Genomic DNA, 14,305 nt, shown 5'->3' on the forward strand with positions numbered 1-14,305 from the left:
GTGCGTTTTGTGACTGGTGCAGGTCCAGTTGGGACCCTGTGGAGATCTCTGGATGCCAGGCTGGCAACTGGGGAAAGCAAAATGTCACGTAGAGAAGGATCTGAAATATTTTTCTTGAAGCTTGAATTATTGTTTTATTTGATGTTTCAATGTGTTGTGAACTGCTTTGAGATTTGTTCTATAAAATATAAAGTAGTATAGAAATGATATATAATTCCACTGCAAACAAAAAATGGCACCAAGACATTCCATTGTGGTAATCACAACCTAGGTTTAAGGTGTCATTTGGCAATTAGATTATATATCTGAGTTTCTAACAATGAACATGACTATCATTCCAGAAGTCAATTGATTGTACTTCTTCCCATTCAAATGACTTGGCTTATAAACCATAAATAACAACAGTATAATGGAACATTACACATACAGCATAAATCATATAATTAACAAATCATCAAAACAATTGCAATCTGTGAAACACTATTAACAAACCAGCAATTAAAAAATAAGCTAAACATCACAATTACAGCCTAAGTCATATTACATGATTAACAGATAAATAAGGCATTTACAAATCTAATAAAACAGTATTAACAAAATAGCAACTAGAAATAAGTTCATACATGCACACTCCCCCCAATGACTCATAATCTTTTACTCTATTCAGTTTATTCAACTAAATATACACATCCATCATACAGGAGGACCTTGATCTAATAGAAATACCCCCAGCTGTTTCTGCAGGAGATTTCTCTCCATGTAAATAGTAGGTGTGGGGTCCTGATCCATTTCAGGGCTGTAGTGAAGCCAAAGTGTTGAAAGTTCAAATGTGCACACACACCAAATTCCCAATCCACTTTGGGGAGATCACACTGGAAACTTTGCTTTTGAAAGATGCACCAAGTACTTTCCATGAAGTCTGAAAATATGTTGGCAAGGCATGCATGTTTAGAGTCAAATGTGCTCCATGCTGTTACCTTCCATCTGTCCTTTTGGTTTGGTTCTTTCCCCTTTGCAACTACATTTGGTTGAGCTGTATTCCCTGCTGCTCCAAGAAGGGTGAAACGTGGGCATTTTTTAGCCACCAAGATCAGCCAAAAGCATTGCCGCCGCCGAACATCATAGGTTGCTGCTTCCATAGGGATACAGCTAGGTGCCATTTCACCTTTACTACTTCTCCCCATCCCTCTCTTTCTGGTACGTTTGTCTCTCATTCTCTTTTAGCAACAGCTTTATACCAAATGATATAGCTCTGGCAACGCTGAAGAACAGCATTAACAGCAATTTTCCTTTCCGGCCTGCTAAGTAATCCTTATAAATGGAGCAGTGTTTTTTCTTTGGCTTCTTTTACAGCTTGACGTTCAAACTCCTTTTCCTATTTCATCAGTGTGCATCCTTCTCCTAATTATATATCAGATCTCTTGCTTTTGCCATACTGGTTCTATTGTGTCTTTCACATTAGTGCCTTTGCACCTTCCCATTATCTATGGAATATGCTACTTCTCATTTTTGTGTGATATTTTTTTTCTTCCTTCCTGAGTCCCTAACACCTATCTCTTTTATTAAAGGTTTCACATTAGGAGTGATTTCACTGTCTTTGGTGTGGGCGGTTCCCAGATCCATTTGTCTCTGCTAATGTTGTTTGCGTCCAGCCAACTGTGTTCTCTAGATATCAGTGCTTGTTTATTTGTTTCTGCTCCATTTCAAAAGCTTTGTCTGAAAAGCCAGCTCTGAAATGGAAACGGTAGCCAATTAAAATCATGCTCTAATGTTTAGGCAGTAATTGCCTCTCCTGCACCCCACCATGGTAAACTTATGACACTTAAGTTAGGAGATTTATCATACCTTATAAAATGTGGGTTTCTTAAACTTGTTCAGAACATGTCATACCTGTAGTCATTTTACATGGGTGCACATTGAGGAGGAGAAATGTCCTCTGTATTAAAAATGGTGACTTTCCCACATCAGAAATGAAAATGAGACTCTAATCCAGAGGTGGGGAAGCTGTGGCCTTCCCGATATTGCTGGATTTTAATTCTAATCAGAACTGACCACTGACCATACTGGTGGGAATTGGAATCTCCCACCACTATCTGGAGAGCCACAGTTATCCCATTTCTGCTCTTGCTGAAATAAGTCTGTTTTGAACTCTGGCAAGCCTCTACATTGGTGGAAATGGCATTGCCAACTCTAGTTTAGACTTCATAGTTTGAGGAAGGGCCACAGCTCAGTGTTAGTGCATCTGCTTTGCGTGTAGATGGTCCTAGGTTCAATCTCAAGGTAAGGTGCTGGGAGTGTGTTCTGCGTGAAATGCTGAAGAACATCTGCCAGGTAAAGGACCCCTGGACAGTACAGTACAGTCAAAGGTGACTATGGGGTAGCGGCGCTCATCTCGCTTTCAGGCCAAGAGAGCTGGCCTTTGTCCACAGACAGCTTTCCGGGTCATGTGGCCAGCATGGCTAAACCGTTTCTGGTGCAGCGGGACACCGTGACAGAAACCAGAGCGCATGGAAACGCCGCTTACCTTCCTGCCACAGCAGTACCTATTTATCTGTTTGCACTGAAGTGCTTTCAAACTGCTAGATTAGCAGCAGCTGAGACAGAGCAGTGGGAGCTCACCCTGGCAAGGGGATTCAAACCTCTGACCTTCTGATCAGCAAGCCCAAGAGGCTCAGTGGTTTAGACCACAGCGCCACCCACATCCCTTTGCCAGTAAGTGTAGACAGTACTGAGCTACATGGACCAACTTCGTTTAAGGCGGTTTCCCATATTCATTTGTAGAAAAGATGGCAAATAGTATAGAGCGGGAGAAATGATAATCTCTTCAAAGACTGGTTTTCAGGATCTCTTGGAGAACCTGATTTGCGATAAGATTAGGAGAACTGAAATATTACTGCTGTCAATACATAATAAATCTATGCAAGCAAGCTTAGAAGAAAAGATGACACACATAAGTTTGGAGTTCACATTGGCCGTCTGCTAAAAATCCAAAATGTGCATCTAACGCCAGGTAAAGGTAGAACAGGCTTCTCACCTGGATATAGATTTCAGTAGCTTGGCCCACAAGGTGACGCAAAGGATCCTGTCCTTATGGGGCAGCAGCCATTGTGGGCAGAGTCTGCTCTGCTGTAGTCCCAGTGCTGCGGAATGTGCACCCAGAAAATTCATTCTGAAGATTCAGGCTTTTAAAGTCTGAGTTGTAATTGTACAGAGTTTGTTTTAAGCAGCCCGTTCAGTTGGTACTCACATGATGGGACAACAAGGGCACAAAGGGGCTGCAGGGATTTGCCTTTATTTAGCTGCCCGCCCGCCCACCCGCCAGCAGCTTCTTCCAGCTTTTGTAAGTCCACTGTAACTTGCCCTGCTGCAGACATTTACCCTGAACCTTTGGAAGGATTTCTTAAAGGTTTGCTCTGAACTTGTCGGAAGTTGGAAGGCACCACATGACAGCAGATGTGGGGCTAAAAGTGTAGCCCCGCTTGTCTTGCCTGTTTCTGTGAGTAATGACTAAATAGGGCTGCTGGTTCTGCTAGTTTTGGGATCGTGGATTACACTGCTGGTGCTTTATTTAAGTTTGTAAATAGCTTTGAAGAGGTGTGGGAGCTAAATGTGTCGGAGGAATTAAAACCAGGACTTGGAAAGGTATGCCATTGCTTCTGAGCACCCCCGTGTTGAAGGATGACAAACAGTGTTCGAAATTAGCCAGGCGCCAGGTGCATTTTGGAACTGGCGCAGTCCAGTTGCGACCATGTGGAGATCTCTGGATGCCAGGCTGGCAACTGGGGAAAGCAAAAACTTAGAGAAGGATCTGAAATAGTTCGCTTGAGGCTTGAATTTGTTTTATTCTGGATTGCTTTATTTGATGTTTTAACATGTGGTACACCTCTTTGTCATTTTGTTTTTTAAAATATAAAGCAGTATAGAAATGGAAACAACAACAACAACAACTCAGAGAAAACAGTGCCTAGACTTTAATTCCATTTTGGCGACCCCAGCCTAGGTTTAAGGTGCCATTTGGTAATTAGATTATAGATTTGAGTTTATAACATTGGTGACAAAGTACTGTCGTTAGCCACAAACTACTGATTTTGCCGCAGTTCCAACCCCACTTAGCTGAGGTTAAGCCCCATTGAATTCATTAGGATTTATTTCTGAATAGACATGCTTAGGATTGTGCTGATAGTCATTCGTCCTCCTTCTTGCATAAACTGTTTTACTTTAGGGGAGAAGGGGCTGTGCTGCTGAAATTGCTTCACCCCATCTCTGATATGCCTCGGCAGCGTGGCGAACAGTGCTCTTGGCGATTCAAATGTTGCGTTGCCGCAAGTTCTCAAGAAGAAGAAAAAGGAATCTGAGGCATGCAGGAGTAGAGAGAATTGGTTTTATCTGCTCTTCTTTGTTTTATTGGTGATTCACTTTTACAGAGATTGTTATTGACTTTAAAAATTGTTTTTATATTTTTATTACTGCGAGCTGCCTTGAGTGCTGTGTGCAGAAAGGCAGGATCTAAATTGAAATAATAAACAACTGCAGGGAGAGGGAAAACTTACCTCTGTCCCTGTCTTCTCTCCCTGCTAGAAGTTGGCCAGAGAAACTTGACTTCTGGTTAGGATTCATCTGTTGAGGTGTTTTCTTCCCCCTTCTCCTTAGCTATGCTGACATCTATCTACTCTCTGGGAACAGGCTGCAAATTTTGGACAGGGCTTGGAATGCCCAGAGGCTTCAAGGCGGGCATTTGATAAACAATTTGGACACCAGGTGTTTGTTAAAAAAGAAGAAGCAGCCAGGGGGACAGGCCCGGAAGGTATGTGGTTGCATGCCAAGCCACAGAAGTTAAGAGTAGAAAGTCAAGCTGCCTCACCACCCCCTTGTGTAAGCTGCCTTGTCCCATGTTCTGTCAGTATTCTGGACTCCGAGATGCAAAACAACAGCCCTCGCCTCTGGAGAAATCCAGAGTTGGCTCACAGTTAAAGCAGAGTCACCAGCACTTTGTGCACAACTGTCAAACTTGTTTCCCCACCAAATAAAATAAAGTGCTCAGTAAAAACCTGGAGAGAGAACTTGGTGGATCCGGTTGCCCTGCTGATTGTATCTTCCTGAAACCTGTGATTATGGGTGTCTGTCTAGCCATGAGAAGCCCAGAATAAGAACTGCACCATGACTACTAGGGAGCAGGGAAATAAGACAGATACAGTGGTACCTCAGTTTTTGAACGTCTCAGAAGTCAAACGTTTCGGTTTTCGAATGCCGAAAACCCAAAAGTAAATGCTTCGGTTTTCAAACTCGGAAGTCGAACATGCTATGCGGCTTCCGCTGAGTGCAAGATCCTAGCTGTTGGCTATTGGGGTTTCGGTTTTCGAATGTTTTGGAAGGGGAACGGTCTTCCAGAATGAATTACGTTCAAAAACCAAGGTACCACTGTATTCTGAGACCCATCTAGAATTTAACTCTCTGATTTTCTTTATGTACACGACCTCAACATTGTAGCCATGCTCTTTGATTTCATTCATTACGTTTTGGTTTTAACTGAGATTTTGTTTACCGCATAGATACACTTACTGTTTTAGTTTTCCGTTTAGAAATGAATAAAATGTTCCGTAATCCAGAATTCCGTCCACTCCACCAATCTTCTGTGGCTACTCAGTACCAAAGAAAAGGTACTCAGCACATATTTGTACAAATGCTCCTTTTCATCAATCCTGTGTTGCAAAGGAAAGAAAAATCCTAGCAAACATATCTGTCTGTGATCAGACTGATCATTCAGAATGTGACCAGTCTGTGCTTGAGAATGAAAGCGAAGGATCACATGCTTATGTTTTTAACCCCCTTCCCCTCCCCCCCCCCCAATTGCTCGTGGAAATACAGTACTTCACGGATTGCTCTGATATGTAGATAGACTTCAGAATACTAGGATCTGAAAGAAATACGACAATGGAAACTATTCAGAGAGAAGCATGCTTCCAGCATACAAAACTGCCCATATGTGCTCTAGATAAAATCACTGACACCAACAATTAAAGAATCATGGGTAGGAAGTGGAAGAGGAGAGTTTGACTGAGCTTTTGAGGAACAGCTCACAGCAGCAGACCAGTGATACAACTCTGCTGAAGACATCTCTGTTGTTTTCAGAACATTCAGTGCAAAATGAAGCACCGAAGTTTGTAATTGTAAGGATATAAAATATTACGCGGCTGGATCCGACCTAAGGATCCCTGTTTCTAAGTGCGGCAGCTAGGTGCCCTTAAGATGTTAACAAGCAGGGAATGGTGGACATTATTATACTTACCCCCATCTCTAGCCTCTGCATAACGCCTTTGAACATCACAGTTCTATTTAGCTGTCGAGACACCTGTTGTCCGTTAATCTGTTTTAAAGCCACCTTCTCTCGTGGTCATCACTGGCTTTTGTGACACTCAGTTCCACAAGTTAATTTGGGATGAAGTAGGACTTCCATTTATTGTGAACCTTCATTGTAAGGATCCAGAGTTCGGGTCTTTTGGAAGAGAGGAATTTCTCCTCTTTATGGTTTTATATACTTCTTTCATGCACTCCCAGGGTCACGTTTTCTGGATTTAAAAAGCCTCTTTTGTAAATTTTCTAGTTTCATGATACTATTTTTATGATTCAGCTGTCAGCGTAGTGCACATAATGGACTAATTTGGACAATAATATCTTAATGAGCCAAGATTTGAACAAGCATTATGGGGGTGCATGCTGCCTTTCTGGTCTTCCTTTCATTGCGGGGAAGCAAGCAAACCAGGAAACCTGTGATCTGTAGTTTCCTGTTTCATCTAAACTGGGAAACATTTGAAATAAATAAAAATACTGTCCAGTAGGACCTTAGAAACAACTAAGTTTGTTCTGGGTATGTGCATGCACACAAAAGCTTTTACCCAGAACAAACTTAGTTGGTCTCTAAGGTGCTACTGGACAATTTTTTTTTTTATTTCGACTAAGTCAGACCAACAGGGCTACCTACCTGAATCTGGGAAACAGTTGTTAGCTGTTTCAGAACAAGCCAGGCTATGAAGGCACAGTTTTAAGTTGGCTTCATATTCTGGCCATTAACCATCTTTTCCCAGTTTGGATGAACTGCAAAACTATAGATAATGGAAGACTTTCTGGTTTCCTTACATAAAGAAAGAAGCAAAGGGGCCAATGGCATAGCCAAAAAGCTCATTCATATCTCACCTTTATGAGTCAAATAAAGATAGCCTATTGCTCTGTACACACACTTGTTTACTCTGCATGCAGTACGCTTCTGCTGCTGATTTGGGAATTGGTGTGCGCACAACATCATTTGCAATTCATACCTGCAGTTTCTTACAAAATAATGCATTATGATGCATTCACCCCCCAACCCAGCTTCAGTCTGAGTTGAGAAGAGGGGACTGTGTACCTATCACTGGTTTAAAAGGCAGGTAAGTGATTCTTTTTTTCAATTCGGAACCAAGGTGATTTGTGGGGAAACATCAAAACTCAGTATTTCATAAGAAACAATGAAATAGATATAGGATGGATTGTTGTTAACATCGTGCGGACACCGCTTCCAAACCAACAGTGGGAGCATAATATATGCAAACAGCAGTATGTACACAGCCTAAATATCCTCATCTTCCTTCATTTCTCCCTTTCTCTCTTTTTCTCATTTAACACTTTTGCTGCCTCTGACTGGTTTCCTGCTTTTCAATAATTTAAAGGGTTTTTTGTTTTTTAGTGTTTTATAGCTTTGGACATTTACAGCTTAAATAACTTCCTTATTGTCATTTCTTATCTGGTTTGCCAGAATTTGTGGTTAAAAAAAAAAAGATTCTTCATGTATACAATAAAGCAACCTTCTATCCATTCATCTACTTAACCGGCAAACTTTTGGCCTTGTTTGTGTCTTTTCTTTTCTATGTTGTTTAAGTCTCGATTAGGTTGTTTGTAAATAACCTCTAAGCTTTCTGCAGAGATTCGATCCTCTTAATTATACCTTTCAGCTTCCTTTTACCTTAACACGTCTTCTCCTTGTCAGTTCCAAGGCACGGTTGTTTGTTTTGCCTGGACAGTTTTGTGTCTCCTTTCATGATCCAAAATTGCATTTACCCAACTAATTTGAGCGTTGTTGAAGTCCTCCAGTATTATTAATAGTCATTAGCTGCATCTGTGTTTTATCACAATCAGAGTTTGTCAGTAGGGCAATACTGTACCCTTACCTTTTTCATCTTTTACTGTACCTTAAGTATTATAGGTTCTCTTTTTTGCTCTGTATAAGATTTGCATTGAAGGTAGTTTATAAATTGCAGCGAAACAGGAAATCTGCACACTTTCTTGGTTAGCCAGCCAAAATTTGTGGTTGCTGTCAATTCCGTCTGCCCTCCTAGCTCAGGGGAGGCATGGAGGTTGCTCCCTGCAGTTCTGCTGGCCTTTGAAAGCATTTGGACCAGCTAGAAGTTTTGCTACTTCCAGTTGTCTCTGAAGACCACTGTGAGGTCCCAGATGAGCTTCTGCTGCTCATTGCTCAGTTTGCTCTCATCACAGACTTTCTCTCCAAGTAAAAGAGATGCTTTCTGCTGACAAGTGCATTTGTGGACCCCTGATTAGAAACTTAAAAATGTATAAGCATTATTTGGGGTGTGGGTGGAGAAATTCAGCTTTACTTTTGGATTTTTCTTTGTTCAAATTTCTAGGCATTCTAGTGAGCAAGGACTTTTCTTTCCCTCTGGCGTTTGGGAATTTAGGAATCACTTTTAATTAAATAAAATTCTTTTAAGCAATAATAAAAAAACCTGAAGGAGTAGTCCAAATTCCTGGATGTCAGCAAAACATTCTTAGGAACCTAGCTATCAAACATATCTGTTGTTGTTTTCAGCGAGCTTCAGCCTGAAATAGGTGACCATGTAATTGAAGAAGGGAAATGAACCATCAGGGGGAAATTCATTGGAGAGCTTCTGTGAAATGCTTAGGATATAAGTCATGGCTGTGATCTGTGTGCAGCACTGAGGGCCATGTCAGAAATATTAGCAGGAGGCCAGCTTTCAATTTGCAAAGGAAGCAAAGCAAAGCAAAGCAAGCGTCTGCCAGAAGTGTCCACCCACATAGTGCAACAGCAGTTTGGTCAGGATGGTGAAATTCCCCTGGCTACTAGATGCTGGTTGGTGCCAAGGCCTTGGGCAGATTTTCCCCCAGTTCTGCTTTCTTGGATAGTGGAGTCAGTCTAATGCTTCTTTCTGCCTATGAGAGAGGCACAGTGTCCTCCTAACAAATGCTTGCACGTCTTAATGGAAGCCCGACTTAGACACCTTGAGAATTTCTTTCTCTCTTTCTCAATTAAAGAAGAAACTCCAAAAGCCAGGCAAGTCTTTAATGACATTGTGATCAAATGCAAAAATCTTATAGTCTTTTAGATGTAACTCTCTCTAACTGGTCGTTGGTTCCAGTTGGGGCTGGTAGGGCAGAAGACAAGAGTAAGTGGAGCCAGAACGGATGGCAGCAGATCCAACTAATTCGTTTTCTTGCCATCCTCTTCCTTGCCAAGTTCTACAAGGCCAGTATTGAAACCAAAGTGGAAGAAGCTTAGACTGATGGTAAGTAAGCAGACTGGCTGAGAGCAGACTTCCATTTGTCCTAATGGGCCATCTTCCACTGCTCCCTTCTCTGTTTAGATTGTTCTCCTTCTCATACAACCCGTTGCTAGTCCCTAAAACCACATCTCCCTTCCAGCTTCTTAGTACATCTCACCCACCCAAATTTGCCAAAAGTGCTAATGGAACAGATGAGGGGGGCTTATTCCTTCCAGGGTTGTCTCTACTGTACAGTCCTCTAGAGCCATGGGATTCACACTGGCATGGGAGTGGGGGTTGTTCTCTACTGACATAATCAGTGCTATTCCTGAGATCATGCAAAGCAAGCCACGCCATAGCCCCCTCTATAATCCGGAGGAATTCTGGACATTTGCATTAGATTTTTTATTATCCTGAGCCCCAGAACTAGTTTCAACGTCAGGCTTTGCTTTGTAGCTTTGTGTCTGCAATTGTTATCTTATGCAAGTATAGGGTGTAGCAAGGACCCTGTGAGCAGTCCCAACTCCTGTTCTACAGGATCTATCCTTTATGTATTACATTTGTGTCTCTAGCAAGGAGCTCCAGTTGGCATGCTTGGTTCTCCCTACTCCAGTTTTCTCCTGTTAGGCTGAGAGACAGTGTGTGTCTGGCCCAAGGCCGCCAAGTGGGCTTCTTAGCCAAGTGGGAATTTGAACCCTTCTCTCCCAGAGCCTAGTCTGGCATTCCACCCGCTCCCCAACACCGCTTCTTGATATAATCAAATTCTGGAAGAATTCACCTGCTTTGCATTTCGGCCTCACTCAGGCAAATGTCAGCATCTCAAATTTGCTTTGTGTGTCTACAATAAGTACAGTGGTACCTCGCAAGACGAAATTAATTTGTTCTGTGAGTTTTTTCGTCTTGTGAGTTTTTTCGTCTTGCGAAGCACGGATTTTGGAAAAGCTTCAAAAATCGCCAAAGTCTTCAAAAACCTCAAAAAAGGCTACCACACCGCGTGCTATGAGTTGCTCCTCGAAGTCAAGTCGCAACTGCACCCCCTGAATGCACGGTTTTAAGAAAAAGGAAACAAACTTGCAAGACAAAGGAAACAAACTTGCAAGACGTTTTCGTCTTGCGAAGCAAGCCCATAAGGAAATCCGTCTTGCGAAGCAACTCAAAAAACGAAAACACTTTCGTCTTGCGAGTTTTTCGTCTTACGAGGCATTTGTCTTGCGAGGTACCACTGTACACACATTAGTTCTTGGTTTGTCCTTACAGGTTTGTCCTGTAAGCTTGATTTCAGCTGCCCATTTCCAACCCCTGTTGGGTTCTTGCTGCTCTTGCCGCCCTCCCCACCCACCGCCAGGCACTTAGTGGGAGTGGGAGGAATGCCTGAGCCTGCACAGGTTTCCCTTCCCTCATCTCATCTCACAGCAAGCTTTCATGGATCTTGTGGTGTCCTAAGGGTGTGTAAAAACCTAGGAAGCTTCTGCTTATGGAGAGTCCTGCACAGCAGGATTCAAATTAATGGCTCATTCCAAGTAGTAATTTGATGCCCTGGCATGGCAGTGTGTGAAATCTTCTTTTCAGAGAGTGAAGCAGCGTGGCGGGTAATCTCTCTGTGCCAGGCTAATCTCGATATCTGCTGTGTTTCTGAAAGCTTTGTTGCCTTTTGAAAAATCTATTTAATTTTCTCTTGGTGATTCAGAACTGTGTTGATAATACTCTTATCAGCTTGCTTTAAGCCAGATGTGTATGGTATGTGCAGATTTGTCTGTTTTGTGATGGATTTTTTTTTTTAACACCTTCTGTTGGTTACTTCTTACTTTTCTTTTCACATTGCTGGAATTCACTACCCCCCCCCCTTTTCTGTTTTAACATTGTGTGTGTGTGTGTGTGTGTGTGTGTGTGTGTGTGTGTGGTTTGCAGTGGGGGTACGCAGTTGACAATTCTCGGTTTTTAGCAAATCTTCCTTTTCTACTATATAATGGAAACCCGTCCTGAGTCTCCTCCTTAGTTTTCCTTCCCCAGACACTCAGAATAACCCACCTTCCTCTTTTGGACAAGTGTCCTTAGTGTAGGGTGTAATTTGGGGCAAGAAGCTGGATTGGTAGATGGAGCAGCAACCTAGGAAAGAAGATGAGAGTTGGTTAGTTCAGGGTGGCTTTATGGAATACAGTTGTACCTTGGAAGTCGAACGGAATCCATTCTGGAAGTCCGATCGGGTTCCAAAATGTTTGGAAATCAAAGGGCTGCTTCAGATTGGCTGCAGGAAACTCCTGCAGCCAATTGGAAGCCCTGACGGACGATCGGGTTCCAAAGAACGTTTGCAAACTGGAACACCCACTTGCGGATTTGCGGCACTCGGGAGCCAAAACGTCTGAGTACCAAGGCGTCCGGGATCCAAGGTACCACTGTACAAGACTTGAGAGCCACAGACAGGAGAGTCGGATTCTGATCTGGAAAACTGGCCTCATACCCCATTTCTCCATGGGATCCCAGATGTGGCCTTGGGTAAAGCACTTCCTCTCGGTCTCAGTTTTTAATCGGTAAAATGGAAATAATAGTGACCTGCTTCACAAGGTAGTTATGAACGTGAGCATAGCAAATGTTTCGAAACACTTGGTGAATGGAAAATGCTATATAAATGGAATCTGGGGCAGTTGCCATCACTTCGTATTCAGCTATACAGTGGTGCCCCGCAAGACGAATGCCTCGCAAGACGAAAAACTCGCTAGACGAAAGAGTTTTCCGTCTTTTGAGGTGCTTCGCAAGACGAATTTCCCTATGGGCTTGCTTCGCAAGACGAAACGTCTTGCGAGTTCTTGCAAGTTTTTTCCCTCCCCCCCCTTTTTCTAAGCCGCTAAACCGCTAATAGCCGTGCTTCGCAAGATGAAAAAACCGCAAGACGAAGAGACTCGCGGAACGGATTAATTTCGTCTTGCGAGGCACCACTGTACAGTTTTAGACTTGGCCAATCTAGAGGGAGGCAAGCTGTTTTGGATGGGGTTGCATTGCGTTGTTTTTGGAAGAGTTGGGTGCATAGTTTGGGGTACCCTGGTGGCTTGTGTGGCCAGGAGTTCCTTTTCCCAGCTTCGGTCTGGTGGCATGAAGGACTTTGCTTCCCTCCCTTCCTGTGGCCAACTTCTGACTAAAAAACCATGCCCCAAATATGCCCCTAGACCTTTATATACACAAAAATCTGTTCCATTCCATATCCAAAGGTGGATCTTGTCGTCCCTCCCTCACACACACAAACACAAATGACTGTGCAAATTGTTGGTTAAACTATGTGCAGAATCAAACAAAAGACATTGCCACTTCAGACTTCCTGACTGGAGCATCTGAATTCCCTGCTCTTAGAATTTCCCATTATTTGCGAAAATGCAGTAAGCCTGCAATTTGCATGGGCATTACATTCTGGGGATTGCCTCTAAAGCCCAAATCACGTATAATCATGGCTAAGTTGCAATTATTAATTTCAGTGGGTCTGCTTTGAGTAAAACTTAGTTTAACACTACCAACTGTATTGTTTAGTTCTTATTACGCTTTATGTTATAAATATGCATCTATAATCTTAGCTGTATTGTGAGTTGCTTTATGAATGCTTTTCTGCTTCAGAAGTGGGATGTAAAAACTACTAGCAGTAACAAAAAATAAAGACCACAAGAGGGATTATTGCCTGTGTGTCTTCTGTAAGTATTTACCTATAGATTATTTATTATTATTATTATTATTATTATTATTATTATTTATTATTATTATTATTATTATTTTCCCGTCCATCTGGCAGGGTTTCCCCAGCCACTCTAGGGGATATTTGTATAAAATATGTACCATTTTTCAACCTTAGCAATTCTCGGAACAGTTCACACTACTCCAGTCAGATTTATAGGCAAGTGATATTACCTTCATAGCAACACTAGGCATATACCACATGGCAAATTTAGTAGCCCTCACCATTGAACATGCAGGCAGATAGTTTTATGGAAATGTGGGAGAGGCTTCAGAAAGCCGCACATTTGAAATCTGAGCCTTCGGCATTTTTTCTCTTTCAGCTTTGTCTCTGCGGTTCTCTGAGCTGGGATTCCACGTTACATGTAAGCTGGTATTTTTAGGAAACTACAGTGGCCTGGTTTCTATGCCCTTTTAAAATGTGAAGGGTTTTTTTGGAGGGGGGAAGCATTATTGTGTTGTTGTTTTTATTTTGATTACGTATTTTGTGGTTTTATATTTTGATTTTATTCTGTGAACCACCCTGAGACCTTGGGGTATAGGGCGGTATGCAAATTCAGTTTAATAATAATAATAATGCCATGGGAAGCCAAACTGTGGATTACCACAAGTAAGCAAGCAAAAGGGGGTTTGTTTCGACAGACACAAGCCACAGGTTGTGGTTTGCACATAATGCTAAGCCAGCCCTCTGGTTTCCTTCTTTCCGATGTGACACAGGAAAGAATGGGTGTGCACAATCTGAGCAGTGTGCACTGGCACCACTTGCCCCGTTCATAAGCCATAGGTGCAGTGTGCAAGTCTGGCTAGGCCATTCTTAAACCAAGACTTATTTAACAGTTGTTTATTGCACCAACCATATGTCATTCTCTGCAGGCAAAAGTAACTACAGTGGTACCTCGGGTTACATATGCTTCAGGTTACAGACACTTCAGGTTACAGACTCCGCTAACCCTGAAATAGTACCTCGGGTTAAGAACTTTGCTTCAGGATTAGAACAGAAACGAATTAAGTTCTTAACCCGAGGTACCACTGTACTGATAACAACA

General features: G+C 42.4%; 1 protein-coding gene and 1 long non-coding RNA gene across 7 annotated transcripts in view; one reads left to right on the forward strand and one right to left on the reverse strand.

The window, feature by feature from the left end:
* Window positions 1–14,305, reverse strand: part of LOC307201141 — a 394,453-nt gene that overhangs the window by 17,970 nt on the left and 362,178 nt on the right. The gene's annotated exons all lie outside the window — the stretch shown is intronic.
* SPOP (speckle type BTB/POZ protein) overlaps window positions 1–14,305 on the forward strand; it is a 49,708-nt gene that overhangs the window by 13,666 nt on the left and 21,737 nt on the right. For 2 of the 6 annotated variants that reach the window (XM_079949900.1, XM_079949901.1), the window contains exon 2: window positions 13,583–13,624. The exons of the other annotated variants lie outside the window; for them this stretch is intronic. The gene's annotated coding sequence lies outside the window, so the exon portion shown is untranslated. The remainder of the gene's footprint in view (window positions 1–13,582; window positions 13,625–14,305) is intronic. 6 annotated transcript variants of the gene reach the window in all.

Source organism: Podarcis cretensis, assembly GCF_951804945.1.
Source record: "Podarcis cretensis genome assembly, chromosome: 13".
Classification (NCBI taxonomy): domain Eukaryota; kingdom Metazoa; phylum Chordata; class Lepidosauria; order Squamata; family Lacertidae; genus Podarcis; species Podarcis cretensis.